Source organism: Aethalodelphis obliquidens, unplaced genomic scaffold (assembly GCF_003676395.1).
Source record: "Aethalodelphis obliquidens isolate GAN/ISIS:26980383/991018 unplaced genomic scaffold, ASM367639v1 scaffold7, whole genome shotgun sequence".
Taxonomy (NCBI): domain Eukaryota; kingdom Metazoa; phylum Chordata; class Mammalia; order Artiodactyla; family Delphinidae; genus Aethalodelphis; species Aethalodelphis obliquidens.
In genome coordinates, this window is record NW_020837951.1 from 37,696,331 (window position 1) to 37,723,024 (window position 26,694).

General features: G+C 40.1%; 1 long non-coding RNA gene across 1 annotated transcript; it reads left to right on the top strand.

Moving 5' to 3' along the window:
- On the top strand, positions 1-26,694 carry LOC113620005 (uncharacterized). The gene is made up of 3 exons (XR_003432613.1): positions 1-199; positions 24,911-24,975; positions 26,287-26,694. It is a non-coding gene; the product is annotated as an uncharacterized LOC113620005 (long non-coding RNA).

Genomic DNA, 26,694 nt, shown 5'->3' on the forward strand with positions numbered 1-26,694 from the left:
TACATGTGTAGAAAATTAAAAGGCAGTAAATCCTATATGATGTTAAATTATTAACTTGCCCTATTTTCTCTCCTTATAGGATTGACCTTTTAGTGGTCTGGATTATCCATTCATTTTCAATTAAGTTTCCATATGGCAAATTGAAGCTGACCCTGTTACAATTAGAAAACTACACGGAAGGAAGGAGCCCATAAATAACGTGAGAGAAATTATATTTTGTTCATTATGTACTTAGACTTTCTGAGCCAGTTAAAAAAAAAAGGAAGAAAGAAAAGGAAAAAGAAAGAAAGAAATGGGGGGTTGTTACAGCACACTGAATAAAATAGGTAATAAGTTAATTGCTCATATAATTATATACTCCTCTCATACCAAAATCTTATTTGTTCCAGTTGCATGGGCATTTGATGTAATTTCCCTATGTAGCCTGTGATGACATTTTATTTAGGTGTTAAGTAAGTATTTTAACAAGTTTTAATTGTTATTAAGAGGCAACAAAGTAAAAAAAATATATGCATCAAAGGAGGTAAATTGGCTTTTCAACTGGGTTCTGTGACTTAGTAACCTGGGCAAGTTATTTATCCTTCCTGTATCTCAGTTTTCTTATCTCTAAAATGGGAGTGATAATACTTATGTTTCTGGGGAGTCATCAGGATTAAAGGACACAATACAAGTGATAGCCCTTACAACTAATATGTTGATATTAATTTTTGCATTTGATGAAATCATTTCTCACATATTGCTTCTTAGGTTTCTAGTCCTTTAAAGTGTTTGAGGTAACCTGGGGGATCCAGACAAGATAGTGACATAGGAGGCTGCTGAATTTCCCTCCTCCCATGGATGCACTGAGTACAGCCACATGAAGCAATTCCCTCTGAGAGAAATCCAGAGTTGAGTGACTCTTACACATCAGGTGATAGTAAATCCCCATATCAAAAAAGGTAAAAAGGTAGTAAATGCTGAGACACACTCTCACCATAAAAGCCACCCCTGGCACACTGCCGTATAATCAGGAGGGAACCCCCACTCCCAGCTTCTTCCTGCAGAGTGAAGGATTTGCACCACAATTTCCTCTGTGTACCAACTTTTAAGGCTACCACCTAAGGGATAAGCACCCAAATCACCTAGCTCTGAAAGTGAATGGGGCTTGCATTTACAAGTCCCAAAGGACTACAACAAACAAAGAAACAGTTGTTAAAGGGCACATAAGTGCTTGGCACAGCTATGGTCCCAGGGTTCAGTAGAGTGAGAGCTGGCAAAAACACTTATCTCCCAGTCTTTCCCTGGTAGGGATGAGACTGCATGCTTCACAAGTGGCTGGCTAAGGGTACCACGTGGACCTAACAGATATATATATTACAATATATTATAATTATATTATATATTATATATTATAGTTATATATAATTCTATACCATATATATATACATATAAAATCCTATACAATAGCAGCACAATACACATTCTTCTAAGAATACACATGGAACAGCTTCCAGGATAGATCATATGTTAAGCCACAAAACAAGCCTTAAAAACTTAGTAAGATTGAAATCATATCAATCATCTTTTCTGCCAGAAAACTAGAAGTCAATTACAAGGGGAAAACTGGAAAATTCACAAATATGTGGGGGTTAAACAACATATTCTTGATCAACCGAATGGGTCAAGGAAGAAATCAAAAGTGAAATAAAATATCTTGAGACAAATAAAAATGGATACACAAAATACCAAAACTTATAGGATGCAGCAAAAGCCATTCTAAGAGGAAATGTTACAGTGATGAACTCCTACATTAAGAAAAAAGATGGATTTCAAATAAACAACCTAACTCTACAGCTCAAAGAATTAGAAAAAGAAGAACAAACTAAGTCCAAAGTTATTGGAAGAAAGTAAATAAAATGAAATAAGTGAGTAGAGACTAGAAAGATGATGGAAAATATCAATAAAAGAGTTTTTTATTGAAAAGATAAATAAAATTGACAATCTTTTAGCTAGACTAATAAAGGAAAACGAAAGAAGACTCAAAAAAATAAAATCAGAAATGAAAGAGGAAACATTACAACTGATACCACAGAAATACTAAGGATCATAAGAAACTACTATGAAAATTATATGCTAACAAAGTAGATAACCTTTAAGAAACTGATAAATTCCTAGAAACATACAACCTACAAAGACTAAGTCATGAAGAAATAGAAAATCTGAATAGAGCAATTACTAGTAAGGAGATTATATCAGTAATCAAAAACATCCAAACAAAGAAAAGTCCAGGACCATATGGGTTCACTGGTAAATTCAGCTAAACATTTAATTAAGAATTAAAACTAATCTCAAACTCTTCCAAAAAACAGAACAGGAGGGAACACTTCCAAACTCATTTTACAAGGTCAGTATTACCCTGATACAAGCCAGACAAAGGATACTAGAAGAAAACTACAGGCGAATATTCCTGATGAATATAGATGCAAAAATTCTCAACAAAGTATTAGCAAACCAAATTCAACAATTCATTCAAAGGAAAATACACCATGATTAAGTGAGATTTATTCCTCAGACACAAGAATGGTTCAATATATGCAAATCAATAAATGTGATACACCATATGAACAAAATGAAGACTGTAAAAAACCATATAATCATCTAAATAGATGCAGAAAAGCATTTGACAAAATTCAATACCCATTTATAATAAAAACTCTCAAAAACTTGGATATAGAAGAAATGTTATATAATAAAGGCCATATGTGACAAACCCACAGCTGACATCATAATGATGAAAAGCTGAAAGCTTTTCCTTTATGATCAGAAACAAGATAAGGACACCAACTCTCATCACTTTTATTCAATATAATGATGGAAGTCCTAGCCAGAGCAATCAGACAGGAATAAGAAATAAAAGAAATTTGAAACAGACAGGAAGAACCAAAATTATCTGTTTGCTGATGACATGATATTATGTATAGAAAACCCTAAGGACTCCACCAAAATTTGTTAGGAATGATAAGTGAATTCAGTAAAGTTTACAGGATACAAAATCAATATACAAAAATCAGCTGCATTTCTACACATTAATGACAAACTAAAGAGAAATTAAGAAAATAATACCATTTTCAATAGCTTCAGAAAAGAATAAAATACTTAGAAGTAAGTTTAACTAAGGAGGTGAAAGATCTGTACACTGAAATTATAAAACATTTGTAAAAGAAATTGAAGAAGACAAATAAATGGAATGCTATTCACATTCATACATTAGAAAATTAATAGTGTTAAAATGTCCACACTACCAAATGTAATCTACAGATTCAATACATTCCTTATCAAAATTCCAAAGGAATATTTCACAGATAGGTAAAATAATCCTAAAATTGGTATAAAATCACACACAAAAAACCCCAAATAGCCAAAGCAATCCTGAGAAAGAACAAAGCTGTAGACATCATAGGTCAATGAAACAGAATAGAGAGCCCAGAAATAAACCCATGCATGTATGGTCAATTAATTTTTAACAAAGACACAAAGAATATACAATTGGGGAAAGGATAGTTCCTTCAATAAATGACACTAGGAAAATTGGATATGCATATGCAAAAGAATGAAACTGCACCCTTATCTTATACCATAAACAAAAATCAATTCAAAATGGATTAAACATAGACCTGAAATCATAAAAGTCCTAGAAGAAAATGTAAGAAGTAAACTCCTTGACATTGGTCTTGGCAATAACTGATTGGATTTGACACCAAAAGCAAAGGCAGCAAAAGTAAAAACAGACAAGTGGGACTACATAAAACTAAAAAGCTTCAGTACAGCAAAGAAAACCATTAATGAAATGAAAAGGCAATCTATAGAATGAGTGAAGATGTTTGCAAACCAAATATCCAATAAGGGATTAATATACAAAATATATAAGGAACTCATACAACTCAAAAGCAAAAAAAACAACCCAATTAATAAATGGACAAAGGACCTGAATAGATGTTTTTCCAAAGAAGACATAAAAATCGCCAACCAAAAATGTGCTCAACATCAGTAATCACCAGGGAAATATGATTCAAAACCACAAGAAGATATCACCTGTTAGGATGTCTATTATCAAAAATACAACAGATAATAAATGTTGGCATGAATATGGAGAAAAGGGAACCCTTGTATATTGTTGCTGGGAATGTAAATTGATACAGCCACTATTGAAAACAGTATGGTGTTTCCACAAGAAACTAAAAATAGAACTATCATATGACGCAGCAATGCCACTGCTGAGTATACCTCCAAAGGAAACAAAATTATTATCTCAAAGAGATATCTGTGTTCCCATGTTCACTGCATATTTATTCACAATAACCAGGTATGGAAACAACCTAAGTGTTTGTCAAGGGATGAATGGATAAAGAAAATATGATGTGTATGTACAATGGAATTCAACCTTAAAAATAGAAGGAAAGCTTGCCATTTGCAATGAAGTAAATGAACCTGGAGGGCATTATGCTAAATGAATTAAGCCAGAGAGAGGAAGACAAATACTGTATGCTACCACTTATATGTGAAATCTTTAAAAAAAAAAAAAAAAGTTTGAACTTGGAAACAGAGAGTAGAGTGGTGGTTGCCAGAGCTAGGGGGTGAGAGAAATGGGGAGAGGTTGTTAAAAGGGTACAAACTTTCTGTTATAAGATGAATAAGGTCTGAGTATCTAATGTATAACATGGTGAATATAGTTGATAACACTGTATTGTGTAATTGAGATTTGCTAAGAGAGTAGCAAAAAATCTCCTTCACCAGTTAGTCATAGAAATTTCATTTCCCATAATTTGTGAAATGCATTGTATACCACTATAAACATGAAGTTGAGAGGCATATCAGTCCTGGAGCGACCGGGTTTGGCAAGTGACCAGGCCACATTGATAATTAGCCTGTAATCAAAGGCTTCATTGTCTATAATCAGGTCCTATTGCTTTCTCTGTGTGAAATGCAATCATATACAATCATAAAAAAAAACTTCAGATTTTGCAGTGTCACGACATGAGAATTAAGAGACTGTTGCAACTATTTTGAAACATAGACAATTTTCTCTTAAATAAAGAAAAAGGAAACATATCCGGCTATTTCATCAGCTGAAATTTTACAATTAGAATTTTGCAAACAGCTTGTTAGAAAATTTGGGAGGATTCTGGGTTTAACTTCTTTCAGTTAGGTTTCAAGTATTTTCTTGAATTAAACAATTATGATTGTCATTCTTCTTTTCAGCAAATGGTATATAACTAGTTGGGCCACCTACTCATTTATTGTCTTTCAGCTTCAAAATCAGCCTTTGTTACCTGCTGTGTGATAATGGAGCTTTACCCCTTAAACATTCCTCCTTTGCAGTGGGCATGACGATAAGCTTTGCCAGTAGAGGGCAGTGGAGAGACAGTGAAGGAGAAAGGGACTCTTCTTAGTTCTCCTGCACGGTTTCCAGTGGCATGTTTGATGGAGACAGCCAGCATGCTCTACCCAACTGTGTAGCTGAGATGAATTGGCGACACTATCCCTGGCCCAGTGATTTCCAGGCTGAGACTCTACCAAGGTGGACACTGTGTGCCCCAGACTTCATGCCACCCAGACAATAAGGAGGCTCCTGATGCCTCAACTCCCTCTGTGGGCACACTCCGCAGCCTCAGCCAACCTGTACCCTAGACGGTTGTTTCTCATGGCCCTTGTGACACAGACAATGTGTGCACAGTCTCACACCATCTTGCAGGTCAGGAAGATGCCAATGCCATAACTCCATCCACATATCCATCTACCAGTCTTGGTCCATCTGTCCATTACCTGCAACAATTCCTTCTCAACAAGGTCTGAAAGCCAGACTTGAAGAGGATCAACCCCCTTCAGAGTTTGTTCTTTCCTTGGGTACTCTTGCTCAGCCTACGGCGTTTTTTAGTTTTCTTTACCCCTTTATAGTTACACCCCTGTTACAAGTAACAGTTATTTGTATTAAACTTTCCATGTTCAAGTTACTGTGTGATTTCTATCTTGTTTGGACTTTGAATGATACACAATTGGTAAGGAGAGTGATCCCAGGATGCAGACTTGGAAAGATGTGATTTGGGGATTAGGCTTGTTTGTGCCCTTTGGCTTGAGTACAGTGCTGAGCTTTTTGCCAATAGGAAATGGGACACCAGTAACCCATGGCATGCAGGGATATCCTAATAAATCAAACCATCTGCAGTGTTAGATTGTGATGAAGTATGCACTGCAGCAAACGCCTTGGAAACCCAAGAGGTTGGTCCACATAACAATTACGACAGTAATGACAACTGCAAGGACTGCGGTGTGGAGTGGATATTTTTAAGTGCACTTGAATACACCAGAAAGAACGTGAGAATCTCAGGTCCCTTAACATTCAGCTCAAGTCACAGTTTGAGAACCAGAGAGTTTCTACGATAGCCCTAAACATTCTCTAATTTCTTGTAGACTCAGAGTTAATATTGCTGAAAATCAAACACATAATTTAGTTGCACAGGTTGTTGAACTACAACAACAATTCTATTCAGAATCTTGTAAGGTTTCTTATATGAAAGTTAGAATATGGATTGGAAAATAATGAGATCCTGAATCTTAGAATGAGGTTATATTGTTGGGTTCAGAAAAAACTGGTAATTTTGACCCCCAAGTTTATTCTGAGCTTTTCTTACCAGCTTTCCAACGTCTGAGGAAACTAGCCTTCCTTTGCATGAAAAGCCTCTGGCAATCTCACTGGGGAAAGATGTCTTGTTCTCCTCAAGATACACCACAACCACTTCCTGTTGCTACCAGACCTATAGCCAGAGTCAAATATCACCACGCTACAGGAGGCAGGAACACACTATGGCCCAGGAGGAGACAGTTTACATCAAAAGAATTGAAAGACTTTCTCAATATGTAACAGCAGAAACCTGTAGAAAATGTGCAGAAATGGAGTCTAAGGGTCTTAGCCCAAGAATGACAGAATACAACACTGGGTAGCTCCAATAGCTAATTGGTTGGTAGACAGAAAGTTGGATTTCATGATAAACCTATGGTTAAAGAAATTGAGATTCCAGAGCTTCCCTGTCATGTTATAGAAGAGAAAATCCAAAGGCTTTGGAGAGAATCCAAACAGTAGTCTGCCTCTGTCATGTGTGACCTGCACCCTACCCCCTCCCAAGTATGATCTCTGAGAAAGTCCAGAAGGCACTCCCTTCACTAAAGCATTCGGAAATGCATTAGTGGAAGGAGCGGCTGGATCCTTGAAAGGCTCTATGTCTACTCTCTTTTGCAGGCTAGGTATACCCCTCTATGCAGGCTCCTTGACTTCAATGGGGATGAGGAGAACCCAGAGTAGCAGAGGCCAACAGCAGTACCTAATCACCGAAGAGAAGGTGGCACATATACCATGAGGGGCAGCAAACACACGTGAGTAATCAGAATTTTTTTAGCCTACAGAAATATTTGGAAGACGATAATTGATAACAGTGTTTCCAGAAACAACTAGATGAGCAGCCTATTAGAGTGTTGCTGGATGCATATAAGAGGAAAATGCTAGCTCTCAAAGCCAAAAACCTGATCTGTGGACAGTCATGATCTTATAGAATGGGCACAGATTGTGAAGGTATTTGTGCTCCATATGAATGTCCACCAAAAGGCAATCACTGTAGAGAGGATTATAACCAGGTAGATAATATGATATTCTCAGTGGATATCAGTCAACCTTTTGTCATAGTCACCCAGTGCTTGCTCAATGGACGAAAGCGGCCATGGTGGCAGGGATGTAAGCTATGCACAGGCTCACAAACATGGCTTTACTTTCACCAAGGTACGTCATTCATTGCACGACGTGGCTCATGCAGTGCTGAATGTCTAATTTACCAAAAGCAGTTCACATCCCATTCAAAGACAAGAATGGAGATCCCACCTAAGCTTAGTCCCTCAGCTTAGATGTTAAGCTGAGTCAGTTATGAGAAATGCTACACACACACATGTACACACACACACACAAACATGCACACACAATCTGAAGCAGTAGAAATTTTTAAGCTTCTCCAAGGGATTCTACTGGGAAGCCAAGGTTGAGAATCACTATGTTAGTAAACTCCAGTACAAGCATATGATCCAGTCAATTTTTTTTCTTTTAGAAAGATAAGACTCTTTGAAAACGACTGACAATCTCTAATTATTGTTGTAGAACAAATTTGTCAATATAGGGCAAGATTTAAATTAATAAAGAAGTTTAAATAAATGTTGAGCAGATTTTTACCACTAATTCTGCTTTATCAGTTGCTGCTTAACTTTGACTTCCTACTCTTAAGCAAACTTTTACTATTTAGGATCTTTTCAGCTTTGGGGGATTCATAAGACCAACCAACTAACCTGAGAACCCCCCTGTCTGTGTTTGCTTTGTAATAAACAGGTAGAACAAAGATTTAAAGCCTAGACTGGGATGCAATGCAGCTGCTGGTGCTGTGAATTTTGGATGATTTCCTCAAGCCAGTGCAAGGTGATAAAGCCACAGAGGCTGCCTGCCTGGATTTGAATCAAAAGTCTGGCCCATTTATATAGGGTCATCTCATAGCCTTGTGACCCTATAGAAAACTGATTAACCTCTCAGCCCTTCAACTTCCTTATCAGTGAAACGGGAAAATAATAGTAATCATCTCAAAGAATTTGGGGGAATAATAAATGGAATATTATAGGTAAAAAGTTAAAGAAGTACCTAGCACATATTAAGTGCTCAGTAAATGATAGTTATTACCTCATTAATTCTTAGAGGATTTTTTTTTAACACCTGGCAAACCTTTAAATCACTCCACCCCCACCCCCTATTACTCTTTGTTAAAAACTGAGTTTTGCACCATGCTTGAGCCAAGCCTCCAACCACTACTCAGACACATAAATACATTAAGATCAATTTCACTATAAAGAGGATATGCACCATAAAATCTAAGTTATATGGTAGCTGCCTCATGGAGTATCAGCTACTGCTTGAGGAGGAAATCGTGGAGCGGAGCACAGTCTAGAGGAAGGGGCATGTAAGGAGAGATTTGGATAAGGGGAGAACCAAGAAAGGGGTGCTGAAAGGCTAAATACTTAGTCTACTTCTTAATCTCTGTCTAGTCATCCATGGAAGCTTTCCCTTAAAGAAGTAAGTACAAAAGAAAGAAATATTAACCAAAGCTGAAAAACCGGTGTCTCATTGATGCTACAAACTTTTGGGAGGAAACAAACATTGTAGTCATGGCTAAAGCATATCTAAGGAGGATACTCCATAGAAAATATGCATCCTCAAGTCAGAGCACTTCATGTTCCAACCTGTCCACTAGAACTTCGTGTGCTGGTGGAAATGTCTAAAATATGTATTGTCCTATATGGTAGCTTTAGTTAAGCTTTGCTCTTTAGCACTTGAAATATGGCTAATGCAGCTGAGAAACCAGTTTTAATTGCATTTAATTTCCATTAATTAAAATGTGAATGTGAATAGCCACACATGGATGGTGGCTACTGTGTTGCACAGTGCAGTTCTAAACCCTAAAGGTAAACTGAAGGAAAAGGCAAATCTCTACAAAGCTTTAAAGCTATGAAAGTAATAGGGTTTGTTGCATGTTGTGCTTGCCTCCTCCAAACCCATCCTGCTCCTCCCTCACGGCACAGCAGCCTGTTGTTTGGGTAGACTGTCCTCACTCAAGTAACTTCTGTTCTATTCAGACAATTCATACCAAAAACAATCAACACATGGCATCTGGTCATGAGGACTGGTTCAGAGACGGTCCAGTGTGCGCAAAGCTCATTGACTGTAGGAAGCCCCTCTTGCCCTCCCGCAATTAGGAACAAGAAGCATGAGGCTCCATTGATACAGGCAAACATCTTGCACTTGAGGAGGAAACCAGCATTAAAGTTCAGCTGACGGAGGAAGGAAAAGCTGCAAGAATTACAGAAATGTGGAGGCATGTCCTGATCATACTTGAAGCTCACCCCCTCTGCTTTTTGTATTTTCTAATGGTGTGCTATTATCAAATTTCCTTTTCTAATGGTTCCAGTGCCACACCATCCCTCACCTCATGCCAATCAACCAAGAATGTTCCTTATGTGCAGATCAAATGGATTTTCTTTTCCTTTTTTTTCTAAATTTATACATTGTTTAAAGCCATGCTGAATTTCAGATTCACATTGGCTCTATAGAGTTTTTGTATGGCATTTTCCTCCCATGGAGTTTCTGATTGCTTTGCTTTTTTTCTTGGAAGATGATACATACACCTTTCTCATCATATCCCTAAATAACCTCATTTCTTACTCATTTTGTATTTTCCTAAAATCCTTTTCTTTTTCTTGAAGGTATTTTAGTTGGAGCCTACTGACTTACTGATCCAATGTGATGATCAACTTGCCAAATACTGAAATCATTAAATAGTTGATTTTCAGGGAATTTTTGTTCCCCTTATGAAAGCTTAATATTTGCTCCTTTTTTTTCGCCCCTATCCTGCCCCTGCTTTCACTCTTAGCATTTTATAAAGGAACAAATAAATGGGCTTCCCATTAACACTGTTTACTGGCTTTTCTATTTGTTCCAACTCATGTCCTGTACTTGCCCCTGCTATGGCAAAGTATTTCAGACCAAGACAGTAGAAGGGAAGAGCTTCAGTCAGCAAAACACCCCAGGGGATTGCATTTAAAGGAAAGCTCACCAAATCAAATAAAGGCTGAGTAGTTAGAGCAAAATAAAGGCTTCGAAAGAGCAAATCCTACCATTTGCAACATCATGAATAGGCCAGGAAGATATTATGCTAAGTCACAGAAGGAAAAATAACTGCCTGATTTCACTTATATGAGAAAATATAAAATTAGAGAAGCAGGAAATAGAATGGTGGTTTCCAGGGGGTGAGGAGTGGGGAAAACAGGGCTTAAAGGTACAGTTATACAAGATGAATGAGTTCTAGAGATCTGCTGTACAACATGGTGCCCATAGTTGACAACAGGGTGTTGTGCACCTAAAAACTTGTTAAGAGAGTAGATGTCATGCTAAGTGTTATTTCCCCTCCCCCCCTTATTACCTTGTTTGTGGTGATGATATATGCATATGTCCAAACTCATCAAAATGTAAACATTAAATATATGCAAATTTTTATGTTAAGTATACCTCAGAAAAGTTGAAAAAACATTAAAAAAAAGCTTCAAAAAAGTTCCTAAATGTTCAGCAAATTAACCCTTTGGTGATTTTGTCTGCTTCTACTTTGTTTTGGACTGACTGTTGAAACTCCCCTGGCCGGAGTACCAAGACCCTGCCAGCCACATGCCTTGAAAGGAAAGGAAGAAGGAAAAGGAAAAAATGCAACAAAAACCAACCAACCAACCAACCAAAGAAAAAAAGAACATACAGAACCCCAAACCAAATGGTAAAAGTAAAACTAAGCAGACAAAATCAGACAAAGCAGCATACACATACACACTCACAAAAGGAGGGAAAAGGAAAAAAAAAATAATAAAATAAAAAAATAAAAGATTAAAAAAAAAAGAGAGCAACCAAACGATAAATCCACCAATGTTAATAAGGACTAAAAACTAAACTAGATTAACATAAAAACGAAAAACAAATCAGATGCAGAAAGCTAACCCCAAGTGTACAGTTGCTCCCAAAGTCTCCACCACCTGAATTTTGGGAGCCTTCATTGTCTATTCAGGCATTCTACAGATGCAGGGTTCATCAAGTTGATTGTGGAGATTTAACTGGCTGCTCCTGAGGCTGCTGGGAGAAATTTCCTTTTCCATTCTTTGTTTGCACAGTTCTTGGGGTTCAACTTTGGTTTTGGCTCTGCCTCTGTATGACAGCTGCTGTCAGGCATCTATTCCCTGCCCAGACAGGAGGGGGTTAAAGCAGGCCGGGGAGAGGGAGGGGTACGGTAGTCATAATTGGAATGCAGGGCGAGCCTCCAGTGGCAAAGGCTGGCGTGACACTGCAACAGCCCGAGGCTCGCCGTGTGTTCTCCTGGGGAAGTTGTCCCTGGATCGCGGAACCCTGGCAGTGGTGTGCTGCACAGGCTCCTGGGGGTGGTGGGGGTGGTGGTGTGTGTGGGTAGTGACTTGTGCTTGCACAGAGGATTCTTGGTGGCAGTGGTGACAACGTTAGCATTTCATGCCCATCTCTGTGGTCCAAGCTGATAGCCGTGGCTCACGCCCATCTCTGGAGCTCGCTTAGGCAGTGCTCTACCTTCTGTGGGCACACAGGGAAGGAATCCCCTCTCCTTATGCACCCCGAAACAATGGTCTCTTGCCTCTCCAGCAGGTCCAGACATTTTCCCGGACTCTCTCCCAGCTAGCTGTGGTGCACTAGCCCCCTTCAAGCTGTCTTCATGCAGCCAACCCCAGTCCTCTCCCTGGGATCTGACCTCCAAAGCCCGAGCCTCAGCTCCCAGCCCCCACCTGCCCCAGCGGGTGAGCAGGCAAGCCTCTCAGGCTGGTGAGTGCTCGTTGGCACCGATCCTCTGTGTGGGAATCTCTCCGCTTTGCCCTCTGCACCCCTGTTGCTGCACTCGCCTCCATGGCTCTGAAGCTTCCCCCCACCCACCGCCCCGTCCCCACCAGTGAAGGGGCTTCCTAGTGTGTGGAAACTTTTCCTCCTTCACAGCTCCCTCCCAGAGGTGCAGGTCCCGTACCTATTCTTTTGTCTCTGTTTTTTCTTTTGCCCTACCCAGGTACATGGGGAGTTTCTTGCCTTTTGGGAGGTCTGATGTCTTCTGCCAGTGTTCAATAGGTGTTCTGTAGGAGTTGTTCCACATGTAGATGTATTTTTGATATATTTGTGGGGAGCAAGGTGATCTCCATGTCTTACTCCTCCGCCATCTTGAAGGTCTCCCAATATGCTTCTTAAACTTACATAATGGGCATACAGAGATATTGAAGGTGGTGGCTGAGCCCGGGCAGGGCTGAGGCCGGGCAGAGCAGCATAGCAGGCAGCGTGCGAGTGGGCGCCTGTCAGGGCAGAGGTGAGTGAGCCAGAGAAGTAACATTTTAAGATGATGTCTTATTGAAAAGAACTCCATTTTGCTCTCAGAATCCATCTAAAAATTGGCTGGGTTTAGAATTACAGGTTCTAAATCATTTTACTTTCAAAGTTTGAAGGACAGAATTGCTGCCTTTAGCTTGTATTTATTCTGATGAAAAATCTGATGCCAATCTATTTCACATTTCTAGAGGTCCCCCATGCCAAGAATTTCTTTAATCTCTCGTCGGCAGACGTCTCCATGCTGGCTTCTGTCACTTTTAGGAGTTGCCATTACAGATTTAGAGAAAAGAGAGAAGACAAACGCATGTGCTCAGCCCACATTTTGAAAAATTAGCTCCTCCTGATTTTCCTTAATTAAGTCAGCTCCTTTGGTTTACATAGTGTATAACAGTGTATAAATGTCTACTTTCAACAACAGATTTTGTGACGCTGGAGGGAAAATTATGTGGCTTTGGATCAATCCAGTTGGGTCAATTGTAAATTAGATTGTCCTGAGAGAAAAACGGAAGCAAAAAGGAACTTAGAAATGAGAGAAAAGTTAACCTTTGCATGAGAAAAGGCAGTAAGGAGATGTAAGTTGAACTGAAGCCGCACCAGGGAGTAATCTGGTAGTGTTGCTGTTTTGATCAATATTTATGTTAGTCCCTAGCTGAGCGATAATTGCATCAGTCCATGAGGGAAAGGTAAATAGAAATAAGGAAGAAGTGGAGTTTGACTGTAAGTTATTTCTTGTTTCATAAATTGCTTCACCCAGATAATTTGCTTGATTAAAGCTCCCACCAGATTGAATGCAAGTGAATTGTAGCAAAAGTGAACTGGGAAACAGAAGTCCTGAGTTTACAAAAAAGCACCTGTTCTGCAATAATTTGTGAACTCTCTCTCAGCCAGTCCAGACCTAGTGTCTCTGCATTTAAAAAATATTTCCACGTTAAAATAAAAAGAGGGCATGGTATTCCCTGGTGTAACATTATGTTCTGAGTTCTAGAAACACTTCCCTTCTATTTTCCAGTAAAAGCCCATTTACATTAATTAATTAAAAGACAGATATTTTCTTTTGGCAATGGTAACACCGGATTACCCCATATTTAGTGCCTTATTAATAAGAAATACTGGGCATGAGGTACATTAGCAGAGCAACATTTCAGCGCTAGGGCAAAAAGGCTTCTGGCCTCATGCCTTTGAACTGCTGGCCTTCTAACTGTCTGTGTCCCCTTCTGAGACTCAGGGAGACTTCTGAGATTCTGGTGGATTCAGCAGCAAGGCAAAGACTTTCCTTCATAGTTAATCCATTAAAAAACTAACAAAAGGATCTGAGAAGAAGAAAACACAATGCCAGAAACTGTGTTGGGAGGGTTGGATGAGAAATGAACCATCAACCAGAAAAAATAAGTAAAGTTAGAATGGAAAAATGACACCTGAAAAAAGATTTTGTAGTCTATGAGAAAAACAAAATAATTACCAACTCCCACAGCCTCTAAAGTATAACAGCTATGCGAGTCGCTCATAGGTTGGAGAAGATGGTTGAAGTCTCTTCTCAAAGAAATCAAAGAAGTGGCAGTGACCTTTCCACAAGAACTAGGCAGGCCAAAAGAAACACAAATATCTGGGCCACAGCCATAACTGTACTAGAATCTAGTTGGAAACGGTAACGTGTAGAACGGACACAACAGAAAAAGAGACTATTTATGAGCTCAGAGGCTGGGAACAGCAGTGTGCTGCTGGAGCTGGGGCCTCTTCACCCCCTGGCTCATCTCTATTGTTTATGGGAGAAGGAACACGTTTTTGTTTGTCTTGCTTGTTCTGACCAGGGTCATATTCGAAGCACAGACATACATATTCAAAAGGTATGATTGCTATGCCTCAAAAGGAACACCATGCCTGCCTGCTTTCCTCCCAATATTTTTGAGGAAAGAGCACTATAATACATTAAGTTTTATTGCCACGGTAAAAAGAAACATTATACACCTGACACTTAAGTGTCACCCCATGTGATCAGTTTTACTTAGTAAAAAATAATTAAAATAGCTTAAATACTCCACATAAAACATGGCTTACTTACACAATAAGGAATTTATTTTATCACTTAAAATTACCTTTAGGGAGAGCTTACAACATGATTCTTTTAAATGATATGTTAAAAAAACAGTATACTTAATTGTATATTAAGCATGATTTCAAATATGTGAAAAACATATATAAAAATGTATCAAAATATTATTGTAAAAAGAGATAGCTTTAAAAAAATTTTTTTCTCAAATTTTCTGTGGTAAACTTCTAATACTTTTAAGGTTTGAAAAAAATAATTTCATCTATAACCCTAGGATTCTAACATAAATGAAACTGGTTTCATTTTGCCTATTTCTTTCATAAGAGTATGTAGTTTCATTCATCAGCTCTGCCTCATCAGATGTTCTTAGGCCTTAGAAAGCAGAGAATTCAGTAGATAAGAATCATTAATGCTAAGCGCCAGCTTTGCGCTCATAATGGTCTGGTTAGTTTTATTCCACGCCAAGGACACAGAATTCATCCTGAATTCTGACTAGATATTCCAAACAAAGCGAACAAGCAAAAATGTATGAGGGCCCAGATAAACCTCTTCCCGTTTTGTCAGCATCTTCATCCCTGTACATGGTGAAGAGTTTTATAAGCACAAAAACTTCAATGCTAGAATTGATACTATGCAGAATCACCTTGAGGAACTAATTGAAAGGTTTGCTTTGATCCTCCATATGAAATATAATACATTTAAAGGCACCAGGATGACATTTAGTACTGACATCGTGGGAGGGAAAATTTATCTAATGGGATCATGAATCCTCTGAAACTGTTAATTTACTTTTTTTTTTTAAACTTTGTACAAAGCAGAATAAGTAAAAAAAGAATACTAAAGAAATCTGAGGGGAAGTTTTTCTTTGAGTATTGCTTTGTCTTATAATCAACAAAAAGGTACCCATCCCTCCCCGTCTCCAGATGTTCCTCAAGGTGATTCTGCATAGTATCAGATGTATCATAGTATCATAGTGCAGACACTCTGCACCCAGTTACCACAGATGGAATTGTGCTGCTCAGGTTAGAGTGTCACAGGAGTGAGAAACACCTTAAAAATGATCATCTGGGGCTTCCCTGCTGGCGCAGTGGTTGAGAGTCCACCTGCCGATGCAGGGGACACGGGTTTGTGCCCCGGTCTGGGAGGATCCCACATGCCGCGGAGCGGCTGGGCCCGTGAGCCATGGCCGCTGAGCCTTCGCGTCCGGAGCCTGTGCTCCACAATGGGAGAGGCCACAGCAGTGAGAGGCCCGCGTACCTCAAAAAAAAAAAAAAAAAAAAAAAAAGGTCATCCGAAATTCTACTCTCTAATTCCCATCTAGGGAAATATGAAGCATCCTCTCTTGCTTCTATTAACCTCCCTCAATTTGGGAAGTCAATGTGGGTACCATCTTTATGTCACCTCTCTCCCAAACAATAATCCTAGATGTCATTAACCCAAGACTGTGGCTTTTTGACTGACATGAAAAACAATCAAAAGCCCCCAAACCTCTTTGTTTTTCTTCCTGAAACACAGTGTTATTCTCTTACTTGGACCACTGTGGAACAGAAAGATGTAAGATGGGGATGACAACAGGTACTTTATTGGATTGCTGTAAGATTTGGGGATGAAGTATCTCCAGGTTGTTTGAGGTCTTCTCACACTTTTAGATTTAAAAACAAGTGCTATGCTTCCATTCCTTGTTGTATGTGAAGGGCAAAGCCTTCTTTAAGATTCTTGGGAACTCCATGGAGTGCTACTATCCTATGTTACTTCTGTGCCTGTGGTAGTTTCTGCTGAATCCCACTAACTTCTCATGTCCAATATCTGTCCTCTACACTGACTCCATTCTGACTTGTTGAAGAACTTGAGCCCTTCAGCTCATAGGTTGGGCAGGTGAGGGGCTTTGCATATCTTCATGGCTTGGAAAAATCTTTGGCTCTGTATGTTCCTTATATTGCCCTCTCACTCCATTTTTCTGACTCCCTCAAAATCCCTCCCTCATGTTTTATAGATCAAGAAACCTGAAGACCAAAATACTTCTGACCTACCCAAATACACAAGTAGTTGGTAGCAACTTGAATGAGAGACTAGGGCTCTTAGCCCACCCTATTTGGATCTGCTGATCTAAGACTAAGACACAGAGGGTATTTTGAACCAAGACCCATGAGTTTTGTGGTTTCTTTTCCGTTAATAAGATTATCATGTACCAAAGCCTATCCTGTTATCTAACCCACCTGCCGTTTAAAAATAAATTAGGTTGTTAAAATTTGGTAAAATCTATGAAAATCTCCCATTTTTCCAGGACCATGTTGTTTTTGCACATGAATTAATTATATAGGAAAGCTTTACAATCTGATGTCTGCAAGATTCCAGTCAACTTTGTATGTGGGAAGGGAAAAATGATGAGGGAAATACTGAAATTAAAAAAAAAAAACAACTTAGCTTATGTAGAGGACAAGGTAGCTTGTGTAAGACGGTTTAATGTGAGAGCAGGTCAGCTGGTTTGTGAATTCAGCAGGTCAAAGACTTTAAGAAGAAGTCTGTCTAAGGTGTTGGTTATAACATCTTCCTTCACTGTAAGCAAGCATTCACAGGTTGGAAAAACTGCCTGGAATTTCTCCATCTTGTATAGGGAGCATGCATGCACACTCATAGCCACTTCTTGTGCATTAGAAAGTCCCTGGGGCCAACTCTCCTTCTTATTTCTCTGGTTGTTTCCTGCCAAACCGTGTTCCCAAGTCTGCTTGCCTAGCCACACAGCTCAATCGGTTTATGTTCCATTCCTTGACTACTGTAAATAGAGGCTCATGGGATCCAATTATTCCTGTTTCTTCCTCCCTGATAAGAGTTACTAGACCTGTGAGCTGTGGGCAGCCTCTACAGGATTCTTGGGGGATATTTGAATTCAAAGACTAGAATTCAGCTTCCTATCCAGGGATAAGGTAAAAGGACATTACCAGAAGAGAAAGGCTTGAACTGCCTATTAAAGTGTCAGAACCCCTAGTATTGGTGAAGTAAGATATTACACTCCTGATTTTTGCCCTAGCGATATCCACTTAGACCAATCATTTCACCTTCCTCATTTACTCTTAGGGCTAATCCCTTTTTAAATAGTTTAGATTATTTTTTTTTAAACTTTGAGACTAGGATGTTACATTCTTTGTCCTTTTTGATACATATGAAAAAAATGGACATATCACTGAATTGTAGCTTATTAGTCCCTGCATGAAAGAACAGTTGGTGTTTGTCCAGTTAAAACATATTATGTAATCTCTGAAGCTCCTTCTCTACCTAAGAATGACTTGGAGCGTACAACTGGGCATTCTTAAGTTATTAGGCTACACTCTTTCTAGGATTTGGACTTGTGGATGTAAGGCATTGGTCACACTTAGAGCAAGCATCATACCAAAGCATGAATTCCTCTATGTAAAGTAGGACCTGAGATATTGATTCACTTTATTATTTTTAGTTAAGTTGTCTTCAATTTAAGTTGACCAGCTGGTTATGTGAGCTTTGCGCAGTAACCTGGAACTTGAATTAGCTCCTAGGGGTTGCAAGTGGGAATTTAATGATAGTCAGTAAAACAATGATAACATGGTCCAATCAAGTACTTCTTGAGGCTTCTGCATATGATTGTAATGCTTTTTCAGTAAGAAAGACCCTGTCAGCTAGCCACCTAATTAAGCAAAATGACTTTGATAAATTCAATCCTCTTAATGATGACCAGATGCCCACCAAAGCCACTTGAGGTTTTATGAGTAATGATTATTAAAAACTGTTATTATCTATTTCACACTGGATTTTTCTATTCCCTCAGATAACTTGGATTACATTTTAAAATAAAAGGAGCAAGTAGAAAAATGATTTTTAAAAATACGGGTTTGTATGACGTAGGAGATAAAAATCCCCAAACCAAAAACCTGATGAGCACTGTACGGGATGTGGCTGCCTAGATGCAACACAAGGTAACATCTCAAACTGTTCATATTCAAAGCTAGTCCCCATGTAATGAGGTACTATTTCAAAGCATGAGTTGGTACAGCTCCTCTAATGGACTTGCCACTTAATCAGTGCCCCAGTTTCCTAGTGGATACAATGGAGTAATAATTCCTACATTATTTGTGGACATTTTGCAGAAGGGAAAACATTTTGAGTTCCGTAGCACATTAGGCTTTCATGGAAATAATGCAGGAGTGTAAAGAGATTTTTCAGTGGGTCATGGGTTCCTGTCCCAAGAATGCCTAATGCATTGAATGGATCATTTTGCATTATACTTAGCCCAAATGCCCATCCAGAAACCTGGTACGATCTCTTTGCTGAACAAACTTAAAGAGTGGTATAAACATTCAAGTGAACTGGCCATGTACTTTTAATTTTTACCTGGGGTTGGGATAAGAGTGGGTGATGAAGACTATCAACTACTGTGGCATGTCATAGCACGGAAAGCTCCACATTCAAAGGTTCACTGTAGTGGGGGACACACTGTGTCTCCTCCCCAGGTGGTCATCCCCTTTTTTCAGGGCCAGTTCAGCGTAAGTGTGGTGTCTGCCATGTGTGTCCTTTTTCTGTCTCTCTTTCTCTGAAATAGAGCTGGATGTCTTTATCCTGAGGGACTATTTTCTTACTTCCCAGATTTCCAGAGTGTTCTAGTGCCCTAACATGCTCCCATTTGGCTAGGAGGAGACGAGACAAATCATGTTGGGCTTTCTGAGAAAAGCCGTATTACCCTTGGCCAGCCTGGATGAAGCCGGGTTCTCAGTAAAACATGATATGCAGAAGTATATAATAGACACTGTTGGTACATCTTTCTTCTCAGCTCTGCATACCCAGCTCTGCTCTTCTCCAATCTTTGCTGCATAGGGCTTTCCCCTCTATGCAGAGAGATCAAAGGGTCTGGGAGTTTGTGAACTCCCCCATAGCCAATGGCTGTGTAGGGTGGGGTGGCACAAAAGCCCAGCTCCCTTGATTTGAGGCTAAACTGTGTGTGCGGTGTATGCTCCTGAGCTCCCAGGGGATTTCTCCTGAAATCACGCCTTTGCTTGGCTTCCTCCCCGTCCTTAGTCAGCTTCCCACGGTTTCTCAGTTTGGTTTCTCTGGGAGCACTTCCATAACAAATAACTTGCATGTGAATCCTTGTCTCAGGGTCTGCTTCTGGGAGAACCTTACTGAAGAGGCCAGGGGAAGGGGGATTAGAGAAGGGGGGATGGGGGCAGGAATGCCCTCTCTTCAATTCTACTAAGTGAACATGGTAGTGGTGGGGGAAGGTGATCATCAAAGCTTAGAATTCTTGTTCTTACCAGATAAGAATATATGGATAGTGCCCTTCAATAATTCTTCATACTTTTATTCATTATTTAAATATTTAAGAGCCGGATGCTGTAGATGATAAAATGCAGGGTAGACACTTGAAGGGATTGGCTTAAGGACATAAAATTCCATGGCAAAGCAAGCTAGTACTAGAACAAAATTCTCCTGACTTTTGGGCCCATGGTTTCCACCCAGCCTAGAGTCAGACAGAACAGTTTAAATCTCAACTCAGCCACTTACTAGTTTTGTAACTAGTGGAGCGCTTGTTTAATGTTTAACAACCAGCGTTTAGGGGAGGGGGTACCCTGATTTCTAGTGTTTGCTAAATTCCATGGTGTAAATACTTTCACGGTGGCCAGTTTTAAGCTACTATGTGATGACACTGCACACGAAGTTGGGAGAGACGTGTACAATTGGTTCTCAGAGGCTGGCGTGCATCAGCTCCAACACATCTCTGTCTCCAGCCTTTCTAAACTTCTTTTTATCTATGCCCTCATCTATTACATGGATATACTTATACTTAGTCAATCATGTCTTATGAGGATTAATGTTACGATACATAATTGCCTAAAACTAGTTATAATGATCATTATCAGTATCAAGGAAAGCTAAAATTAAAAATGATATAAAATAGGATAAATTTACAGTTTATCATTGATATTTGTATTTGTTATTTTTTTAATCCATTTTCTTTTTTTCTTAATATCCAGGATTATATCTTAGTTTTGCATCTCAGTATTTTTTTTTTTTTTTTGGCCATGCCACATGGCTTGCAGGATCCCGGGCCTTTGGCAGTGAAAGTGTGGAGTCCTAACCACTGGACTGCCAGGGAATTCCCTGTTAGACTGTGAAGTACAAATTATAGCCAATGCTACTTGCTAAAATAGTTGAGGCAAAAAATGTTGTGGGGGAGGGAAAAAAGTGACATAAATGATGCTAAAAAACAACAGCAATACCTTCCATTGTTTTCCGTTCAGTCAGTTGAGAGACTAGAGTATATCACCTAAACTGGCCATCTGTTTCAGGAGTCACACCTAGCTTGAGTCTACTTGTCTTTGGAATACACGACATAACAATGGTCAATGTCACTTTGTAAACTGTTCATTAACAATTTACATATAAAGCATATTAACAGTAGACATATAACGCAGTATTCTTGTTTCTGAGATCAAACGGTAGCAAATATCAGCTTGTCACTATTAGTGGGATTTCCATTGGAGCCAAATCAGTTCGTATTACAGCAACTGGGAACAATTACCTCAAGATATCAAGAAAGATATGGGATTCTTTTTTATCACTGTCATGAGATGGAAATACCAAGAAGCATCAAGTAACTGCAGGGCATGTTGCAAACCTTGTTGTTGTGTTAATAGAAGCCATTATGTGAACATAATATCAGTGATTAGAAAACTGTTAACATTCATAAAGTGCCTGAGAGTTCCCCTTAGGGATTTGCTTGTATTTTGTAAGCATATTTTCCAGAGAAGCAAATAAGACACTAGGTCTTTAACAGTTGGGCACACCTGATAGGAATCCTATTCATCTCCCCTTCCTCAGGAGCTGGATCAGAGGAGCTGTTCACTAGCTGTATTTGCACAACTATCACCTCTTTCTCTAGCACTGTGGAATTTGGCTTTATCCATAACCTAGGAACCTTCCTCCATCTTTTTTGTATATAAACTTTGATTAGAGTTTGCCCGCAAGGCTGGGAGTAAAAAGAAGGGAGTCTAGCAGAGCTACAAAGATGATGCAAATAATATGAGAGTGATGTTGGCCCAAGAAGGAATCTTATTCATCAAAATACTTTCTGATAGGAAAGAAATGTCTATCCAATTGCCTGAATTGTGTTCACTGGCATTTAAGGTGCAATATTTGTTTCGTGACCACAATCCTGCTTGCAACTTGTTATCCATACTTTGGACATGATTTCAACATGAGTTCAAAGAAAAAAAGGCAGCCGTGCAAAAAGAAGATATGAGGTAATGTGATGATTTGAAGGGAGAGTTTCTATGAAGTAGAGTGTAGTCGGCCTCTCCCTTTGGGAAGAAAAATCTTACAGAAATCCTACTCAGTAATAGAATTGGGTAGTAAGGAAAAGTGGCCTTTTTTTAAAAAAATAAAAATTATATATTTTAAGGTATACACCATGATGTTTTGATATACATATACATAGCAAAATGATTGCTACAATCACGCTAATTAACATATCCATCTCACATAGTTACCATTTTTTTTGTGTGTGGTGAGAGCACCTGAGATCTAACTTCTCAGCAAATTTCCACTATTCAATATAATATTATTAGCAATAGTCATCATGCCATACACTAGATCTCTAGACTTATTCATTCTACATGACTGAAACTTTGTGTCCTTTGACCAGCGTCGCCCCATTTTCCTCAACCCCGTAGACCCTGCTAACCACTATTATACTCTCTGGTTCTATGAGTTTAGATTCGAAATATAAGTGAGATCATGCAGCCTTTTTCTTTTTGTGTCTGGTTTATTTCACTCAGCATGATGTCCTCTAGGTTCAAACATACTGCCATATCTCCTTCGTTATTAAGGCTGAATAACATTTCATTGTGTGTATATGTGCTTGTGTGTGTGTGTGTGTGTGTGTGTGTGTGTGCAATTTCTTTATCTATTCATCCATCAATGGACACAAAAGAAACCCTTGCATGCTGTTAGTGGGAAGGTAAACAGGTAGAGCCTTACGGAAAATCGTAAGAGTTTCCTCAAAAAATAAACAATAAAACCACTACATGATCCAGCAATCTCACATCTGGGTATATATCCAAAGTAAATGAAATAAGTACCTCAAGGAGATATATGTGCTACAATGTTCACTGCAGCATTATTCACAATAGCTAGTGGAAAAGTGGCCTTTTGACTGGTCTCTTCAAAATGCTTCTCAAATGAAAACAGCTATTTTTACCAAATTTTCATAAGAATTGGGGGGAAGTGTTATTACATGAGAGAAAAAGAAAGGAAGAAAAGAAAAAGAAAGGAGCCAGGTGCTGGTGCCTCAGCCTGCATTTCCATCCAGTGGGATCCACATATTCACAGAGGGATGCTTGCTGTCAGTTTCCTCGGGCATAGATGCTAAAACCAAAACCAAAAATCCCTACTCGCTCTCTATTTTTACCCTCTTGTCCTCTCCCTCTGGGGGCTGAAACCCTTCTTCTGCTTCCCACATGTGCAGCGGGTCATTCTGGCCAGCTCGGGCATTCTCTAGTGAGCAGAGCAGCGGGCCTGGCTCTGTCATGCCCCATCTCTCCTGGCCTCTTAGAGGCCTCCGGAGAAACCACCCAGTTGGCCAGGACAGTGCAGGCTGCTGGTGTGTCTCCTCACAGACTGACCAGAGGCTGTCATCTGCGAAGAGAGGGAGCAAGGCCAACAACTTCAGCTCAGAGTCGACTCTTCTCTGCCCAACAAGGTCGAGAAATCAAGAAGTTTTTTCCCTCAGTAGCTCTAATTTTTGGTAGAGGCATATCCCTTGTGTTTTCAGGTCAGGAAACTCAGAGCTGAACTCTGTAAGCTACCCTATGCATACCCTGAATCGTGTAACCAACATGTAGGGAGCACGGAGCACCTCCAGGCACTGTGCTAGGAATGGGGGTACAACTTTTGGAAAATCCGGCCCTGGCTCTCAAGTTGCAGCTCACAGACCAACGTGGAAACAAATCTATTGCAGATGGCTTGGTAGCATGAGTGCACAGTGTATAAAAAGAGCATGGAAGGGCATTTAGGAAGCCCTTTGAATGCTGCTGGTAAAGGACGACAGGGGGTGAGCCTGGTCACGTGTGGGGTGAGCCCCTGGGCAGCATGTTCCCTGCAAACAAAGCTCTCTTCTTCACCCAACCTGCCCTGAGTACGAGGGCTGCGCTTGACACCGGACATGCAGACCATGTGCAGGACGCCTGCAAGAGCTCACAGAACAAGTGCGTCCCCTAGCCTGTCCCCAGGGCGCGTGTTCCCGGGTCACCACTACTCTCTCTATGCCTGTCTTCTCTGATCAGCACTGCATCCTGTTCTTCCCTGTGCTGGTTTCAATCTCAGTCAGGCACTCTCCACGGGAGGCCCCCCCCAAACTCTAGGCTACTGTAATATTCTCTAGCTAGCAACCTCAGCAGTACAAAAGCCAGTGTTTGCCAAAGTCCCAGCAAAAGTCCCCAACTCTGATTAGACCCAGGGGTCATATAGCCATTCCCGAAACAAGCTTTGAGGCAAGGGGATACACTGATTGGTCAGGTCTGGGTCACTCCTACCTCAGTACAGAGGCTGAGATGGTTCCCTGAAAGGGAATCGGGCTTCTGTTAACAAAATGAAGAGAAATAGATTGCGGGCCAGCAAAAATCAAAACTGTACATTACTTGTATTCAGCTCTGGACTTCTGTTTCTCTACCCATTAGATTAGAGAAACGCTCTTTTGGACAGTCTAGTCAGGGAAAAAGGCAGAGGCTGGAAAGAGAGGGCAAAAGGAGGAAAGGGAATCATCACATTGATAAAGCAGTCAAGATAGCAGCAACCTTGTAACATCTGAGATGTCTCAGACTTGTTTAAAACTTTCTTATTAATCTGCCCCACAGGCCAAGATGCATTTATCTGGAGCACCTAATACATGCTGGGCACAGTTCTAAATACTGTGGAGGAGGTAAGCTGCATGCTCTCATGGAGTTTACATTCTAATGGGGAGATAGATAATTAGATGGTAGAGACAGAGGTAGAGGAGGATATGATGCTAGACATGTAAAGAGGGAAGGGAAGACAAAGTAGAGGCACTAGTCTTGACTTTTGGGAATTTATACTTATAGGGAGAAACTACACATACCTAGTGAAACAGCTGGAGACAATAGCCCAACACTATATAAAAGTATATGAAAGTACACTAGATATGATATAACTAGAGGCTAGAAATTTTTATAATAGGAGAAGCAGATAGGTTGAAGTTATTTGAGAAAGGTTTGGTGGTATCGTTCTCCAGCCTTGCAGCTTTGTTTGGTGAAGCTGAAAAACGTCCAACTATTGTAAGAGGAAGGGAACAAGCAATGGCCAGTGTTTCCCAAACTTTCCTGAAAATAAGACTTATCTCAAGTGTTTTAAAAATCAGATTCCTGAGGCCCTATCCAGACCTTCTGATTCGTATCTTCCCCAGGATAGACTGGGCAATCTGTATTTTAACCAATACCTTTGTTGCGTCTTATCATCAGGAAAGTGTGGGAACCCATACCTAGAGGGCTGGCAGGTGCAAAGCAAGGTGGAACCCAGTGTGTGCGATGTCCTAAGGCCCTCATTCATCCTCAGCACTACTTCATTTGTCTGTTTTTGGCAAGGACTGCGGAACTATTGCAAAAGACCATATTTCTTTGGTTTATAGAATGTGAGGATGCAAGAGAATAAGAGACGGCTATTGGATTTAATAGAAGGTGCAGAGAATAAATCCCAAATGCTAGCAGATCATGTGAAAGTAGACAGACTTTCTCTGACAAACAGAGAGGGGGCTGCAAAGATCGCAGACCAGAATATCCTGCGTGTGTGCTTCTAATTCAATTAAGTCCCCCTGTTTTCCATCTAGCCTGCTTCCCAAGTGCTCCACCAGCATATGTTGCTGCACTAACAATGCCTTGTGGACACACAGCCCTCACCGCAGTGGGAGAGGACAGCTGCTTAATAGTCACTGTGCACAGCAGGGCAGAAGGTGAAGAACAAGCCCGGGGTACAGCTTGGGAGGCCCTAGGTAGACCGCAGGGAAGATTCCTGACAAGACAGAAACCAGAACGGAAATTCTACTAAGGCTATTATTGTACTCCACATCCATAATGTGTCAGGAAGTGTCTTGGGTGTTTGCAGCTATATAAATAGCTAAGACCTTAGGGCTTTCTAACTAAGCTTGTGGGAATTAATAGCATCACTACTGGCTGCTGCAGGTGGAGTCTTACTTTAAAGTCTTTTTCCTGATCTCTAGGTAGTTCATGAGTTTCAAGGCAGCCAAGACAACACTGCTAATGAAGAAGCCATAACCAGTGGGGTGAACATTAGCATTGTTCACAGGAAGTTTCTGGTTCTACCTGGACACACAGCAGGACTGCAATTCTCTACTCCCTGCAAGTTGAGTGGGGTTATATGATTTACTTTGACCGGTGAGGTATAATGTTCTACTCTAGACAGATGCTTTATAAGCTGGTGTATGATGGGCTACTGTCTTTTTCCCCTCTACCACAGTGAAAGGTAAGTGGTGGCAGATGCTGGCTGATCTTTCGGCTTGATCCTAGAGCCAGGCTGCTGCACAACAGTGCCCTCAGCTGACCCATGATAGACCTGTGTGTGAGGGAGAAATTACCTTGTGTTGGTTTTTTTTTTTTGCGGTACGCAG